Raw genomic sequence first — 6,000 nt, 5'->3', positions numbered from 1 at the left:
AATAAACACTGCCTTTACAATCATTCAAAGTGTATGTATACATTTTTTGAGACACCCTATCTATGCATATAATTTTTTCTTTTAATACTGTGTAAGCGTGTGTTTATGTGCATTTTTCTGAGGGAGAGGCCCCATGATTTTCACCAGATTCGCAGAATGGTCCTAGATCCCACCACAGGTGATGAACTATGAAGGTTATGAACTATGATACCAGCTCTTGACAGCTCTTGATAGCACTGTAACAAGATGCAATTCTTCTAATCTAGTTTCTACATTCATCCCCTAAGTGTGTGTGTGTGTGTGGGGGGGGAGGGGGGAGTGTGTATGTGAGGGGGAAGGTCTACCCTAAACAAAAATGGCGGGAGCTGCTTCACACGCGGCCCCTCCCGCAGACGGGCTGGCCGGCCGCGCCGCTTTCCCTTCACCTTCGCGCTCCTGACCCCGGAAGGACTCCGCCCTCGGGGCCAGGCTGCTGCCGCTCGGCTCGGGCTGCGGCGGGGAAGCAGGCGTGGGCGGCTGCACCGGCCCCCGGCGCCAGGTACCAGGTGGGGGTCCCGGTGCCCGCGGGACGGAGGCGGCGGGCGAGGAGGGACGGGGACGGGCCCCAGCGCCGCCCTGGCCCTCGGATTCCGGGTGCGGGCTAGGGGACGGAGAGCCCGGGGCTGAGTCAGGGTGGGCTGGGCGGCAGAGCCGGAGCGAGCTCCCTCTCTGGTCCTCCCGGGAAGGGAGAGGGAGACCGCGGAGGGGGTGGGCGCTGGGGGAGGAGGGGCGGTGCTGGGCAGCCGGGGGTCCTGGGTTCTGCTTGAATGGCAGGGGTCTGAGCAGGGAGGAGTTTGTGGATGGGAAGAGTACACTTTCCTAGAAGATGCTTTGGCATCCGGATAGTCCTGACGGAGCCCTTCTTTGAATAAAGGGGTTCAGCATTCATTTTATGGAGGATGATTCTTAGCAGATCTTGGAGTTGCAAAGATCTTTATTATTTTTTAATGTTATCATTATTGCGACTAAGCATTTTTCGCTTTGTATACCTTCTGAAAGTTCGGTTTATACACATTTTTGCTTCATGTCAGCATTTGGGGGGTGTATTTCGGGATTTCATTCTTTTTTGTTGTTGTTAATCCTCATCTGAGGATATTTTTCTATTGATTTTTTTAGGGAGAGTGGAAGAGAGAGGGAAAGGCAGAGAGAAACATCGATGATGGGTTGGTTGCCTCCAGTGCGCACCCGACCAGGGCAGTCAGGGAGGAGCCTGCCACCCAGGTACCTGAGTTTCACTGGAATCAAACACCGGACAATTTGGTCCGCAGGCCGAGGCTCTAGCCACTGAGCCAGACCGGCAAGGGCTCATTAAAAAAAAAAAAAAAAAAAAAAAAAAAAAAAAATATATATATATATATATATATATATATATATATATATATATATATATTGATTTCAGAGATGAAGGGAGGAGAGAGAGAAACATCAATGGTCAGAGAGAACCATTGGTGGGCTGCCTCCTGCACACACACACACACACACACACACACACACCCACTCCCCTGTCACTGGAGATGGAGCCCACATCCTGGGCGGGTGTCCTTGACTGGAATCAAACCCAGGACCCTCCAGTCCACAGCTCTATCCACTAAGCCAAACCAGCTAGGCCAGAGTTTCATTCTTGCTTGGATTATAAAACCAAGTTGTAGAATAGAATTTTAGGGTGTTTAAGAAACAATCTCTATTAGTGACACTTATTTTTAACTCTCCAGTGGTTAGAATGGAGACAAGTGAGTAATATTACATAGTACAATGTTTTTTGTGATGTTTTAGACTCTCTTTACAAATGTGAATGATCGTGAAACTGCCTTCATGTTCATTTTAATTAATACTTATGAAAGCCACTGAAATGGCTGGTTTTAAAAAGTTATTCTGTTATTTTTATTTTTATTTTTTAAATATATTTTATTGATTTTTTACAGAGAGGAAGGGAGAGAGATAGAGAGCTAGAAACGTCGATGAGAGAGAAACATCGACCAGCTGCCTCTTGCACACCCCCTACCGGGGATATGCCCGCAACCAATGTACATGCCCTTGACCGCAATCAAACCTGGGACCTTGCAGTCCGCAGACCGATGCTCAACCACTGAGCCAAACCGGTTTCAGCTATTCTGTTATTTTTTTAATTTTACTTTTATATTTTACTAGAGGTCCAGTGCACGAAATTCATGCACGGGAGGGATGTGTGTGTGTGTGTTGGTGGTGTCCCTAAGCCCAGCTTGCACCCTCTCCAATCTGGGACCCCTTAAGGGATGTCTGACTGCCCATTTAGGCCTGATCCTGGGCAGTCGGACATCCCTCTCACAATCCATTACTGCTGGTTCCCAACTGCTCGCCTGCCTGCCTTCCTGATTGTCCCTAACCACTTCTACCTGCCAGCCTGATCCCCCCTAACCACTCCTATGCCAGCCTGATTGATGTCTAACTGCTTCTCTGCCAGTTAGACCAGGCCAGCCCCCAACTTCCCTCCTCTGCTGGCCTGGTCACCCCTAACTGCCCTCCCCTGCAGGGTTGATCGCCCCCAACTGCCCTCCCTTGCAGGCCTGGTCCCTCCCACTTGCCCTCTGGTGCTGGCCATCTTGTGCTGGCCATTTTGTGTCCACATGGGGGCAGGATCTTTGACCACATGGAGGCAGCCATATTGTGTGTTGGAGTGATGGTCAATCTGCATATTACTTTTTTATTAGATAGGATAGAGGCATGGTACATGGGTGGGAGCCAGCTGGTTTGCCCTGAAGGGTGTCCTGGATCAGGGTGGGGGTTCCCTTGGGGTTTGGGGTGGCCTGGGCGAGGGGCCTGCAGTGGTTTGCAGGCCAGCCGCCCCCCACCCCCCCCCACCCCGCAACCCAAGCAGAGGCCCTGGTATCTCAAATTTATTTACCTTCTACAATTGAAACTTTGTAGCCTAGAGCAGAGCCAAGCCTTGTGCTTGCTCCATGGCTGTTGCCATTTCTGTTTGGATTTGTTTCCCTTCTATAATTGAAACTTTGTAGCCTTGAGTGGAGGCTTAGGCTGGCAAGGGCAGGCGGAAATCTTGGCTTCCTCCATTGCCAGAGAAACCCAAGCCTCCCTCCTGCTCTCTGTGGCTGCAGCCATCTTGGTTGGCGTTAATTTGCATATTTATTCTGATTGGCTGGTGGGTATGGCTGGTGGGCATGGCTGGTGGGTGTAGCAGATGTATGGTAAATTTGTATATTACTCTTTTATTAGATAAGATTGATTTTCCATAGAGAGAAAGGAGAAGGATAGAGAGCCAGAAATGAAAGAGAAATATTGATCAGCCGCCTCCTGCACACCCACTACTGGGGATGAGCCCGAAACCAAGGCACATGCCCTTGACTGGAATCGAACCTGGGACCCCTCAGTTCTGCAGGCCGACACTTTATCCACTAAGCCAAACCAGTTTCGGCAGTTATTCTGTTATTAATGATTAAGTTTGGAATCACTTCCTCAGTGATTTTAAATGAAAAGTAATGAGGTAGTTAGAATGCAAGACCACAGATTTGTCAGAATTCATTTGAGAAAACCCCTGCAGCAAATTGAAGTGTTTATTTTCTTTTTCCTCTTCTTAAAAATTTGGAACCCCCTATTATGGAAAAATTCCCTTGGGGTGAATTACTCTCAGTATTTTTCTTTTTTTTTTAAATCTTTATTGTTGAGAGTATTACAGATGTCTCTCCCTTTCCCCCCTTTGACCCCCTTCATCCAGTTCCCCCCTACCCCAGGCTTCACCTTCCCGTTGTCTGTGTCCATTGGTAATGCCTATATGCCTTTAAGATCTTTCTTTTGTCTCTTCCTGCCCCCCACTCCCTTCCCTCTGAGAATTGTCAGTCTGTTCCATTTTCATGCCTCTGATTTTATTTTATTCACCAATTTAGTCTGTTCATTGGATTTCTTATTTGTTTATTTTGATTTTTAGATTCAATTATTGATAGATAAGTATTTATTACTTTTTTTATTGTTCACATTTTTAATCTTTTTCTTCTTCCTCTTTTTAAAGAATACCCTTTAACATTTCATATAATACTGGTTTGGTGGTGGTGAACTCCTTTAGCTTTTTCTTGTCTGTGAAGCTCTTTATCTGACCTTCAGTTCTAAATTATAGCTTTGCTGGGTAGAATAATCTTAGTTGTAGGTCCTTGCTATTCATCATTTTGAATATTTCTGGCCACTCCCTCTGGCCTGCATAATTTCTGTTGAGAAATCACCTTATGGGCGCTCCCCTTGTAAGTAACTAACTGTTTTTCTCTTGCTGCTTTTAATATTCTCTCTATGTCTTTTGCTCTTGGCATTTTAATTATGATGTGTCTTGGTGTGATGTGTCTTGGTGTGGTCCTCTTTGGGTTCCTCTTATTTGGGATGCTTTGCACTTCCTATACTTATAAATCTTTTTTTTTTTTTTTTCATTAGATAGAGGAAGTTTTCTGTCATTATTTCTTCTAATAGGTTTTCAATATCTTGCTCTCTTTCTCTTCTCCTCTGGCACCTCCATAATGCAAATGTTGGTATGCTTGAAGTTGTCCCAGAGACTCCTTATACTACCATCCTTCATATTTTTTAACTTTTTTCTTTTTGCTCTTCTGATTGGATGTTTTTTGCTTCCTCATATTCCAAATCATTGTTTTGATTCTCGGAATCCTCTACTCTAGTTTGAGTCCCTGCAAATTATTCTTTATTTCAGTTAGTGTATGCTTAATTTCTGACTGGTCCTTTTTCATGTCTTTCTTTGAAAGTATCACTAAGATCCTTGAAATTCTAAGTCCCTTGAAGCTCTCATTGAGATCCTTGAATAACCTTATAACCATTGATTTTTGTTTTTTGTTTTTAAAAAAATATATATTTTATTGATTTTTACACAGAGAGGAATTGAGAGGGATAGAGAGTTAGAAATGTTGATGAGAGAGAAACATTGACCAGCTGTCTCTTGCACCCCCCAATAGGGATGTGCCCACAACCAAGGTACATGCCCTTGACCTGAATCGAACCCGGGACCTTTCAATCCTCAGGCCGACGCTCTATCCACTGGGCCAAACTGGTTTCAGCATTTATAACCCTTGTTTTGAACTCTGAGTTTGCTTGCTTCCATTTCTTTCATTTGTGACCTGTTTCTTTGTCTCCACATTTTGGTTGCTTCTCTGTGTTAGTTTATGTATTAGGTAGAGCTCCTGTACCTCCTGGAATTGGTAAAGTGGCCTTGTGTAGTAAATGTCCTGTAGGGCCCAGGGGTTCAGACTCCCCAGTCACCTGAGGTAGGCACACTAGATGCACCCCTGTGAGGGCTGTGTGCACAGTCTTGTTGTAGTTGACCCTTGATTGCTGTTGGCACTAGTTTGAGGGCCAATTGGCTGTGAGGACCAGCTGTGACTACAGTGGAAGAGCTGCTATACAGCAGACACTCCTATGGAGCAGGACTTGTTTCAGTGGAGCTTTGGTATTCACTGAATCTGCCCCTTGAATGTGTTGCCCATGGATGTGTAGAGATTAGAACTTTACTCATGGTCTTAAGTGATCCACCTGGTGCACTGGCTCTGGAGCCTCCTGGGAGGTGCAAAGTCAGCCACTGCCTAAGGCATGGGGTAGGAACTACAGAAAGTCCTGCAGATGGCTCCTAGTTGTATTGGGCTTGGAAGTACCCATGTGAGGCCCAGCTGTGAAGCAAGGCAGGCTGGTGCTAGTGCTGGGTCTTAGGCCTTTTACTGATAGGTTTGGGGCATGCTGATGCCTGCTGCAGCTTGTTTGAGAGATTTTAGCGAAGTCTGAAGTCTGAGCCAGATAGATCTTTCATATGGAAAAGCCACCACAAACAGCTTAAGTGGGGCTGTAGATTGGATGGGGCAGAGTCTCAGGGAATCATTGATGGAAACTCAGATATGGCTATATGGCTGCCAGCCAGCTTTGCAACAGGGGGAGGTCCCAGCACAGAAACAATGTGGCCCCTGCCAGCAATCCTTGTTTGTTTCT

At 46.1% G+C, this 6,000-nt stretch overlaps 1 protein-coding gene across 2 annotated transcripts in view; it reads left to right on the top strand.

Moving 5' to 3' along the window:
- Positions 1-435: 435 nt before the first annotated feature.
- Positions 436-6,000, top strand: part of MIGA1 (mitoguardin 1) — an 83,850-nt gene continuing 78,285 nt past the window's right edge. Inside the window, exon 1 of one of the 2 annotated variants that reach the window (XM_084872173.1) lies at positions 436-545. The gene's annotated coding sequence lies outside the window, so the exon portion shown is untranslated. The remainder of the gene's footprint in view (positions 546-6,000) is intronic. The other variant, XM_084872172.1, reaches the window with a different exon arrangement.

This window comes from Pipistrellus hanaki, assembly GCF_964339955.1.
Source record: "Pipistrellus hanaki genome assembly, chromosome: 2".
Lineage (NCBI taxonomy): Eukaryota > Metazoa > Chordata > Mammalia > Chiroptera > Vespertilionidae > Pipistrellus > Pipistrellus hanaki.
The sequence above is the reverse complement of the archived record's forward strand: the minus strand, read 5'-3'. Positions and strand labels throughout refer to the sequence as shown.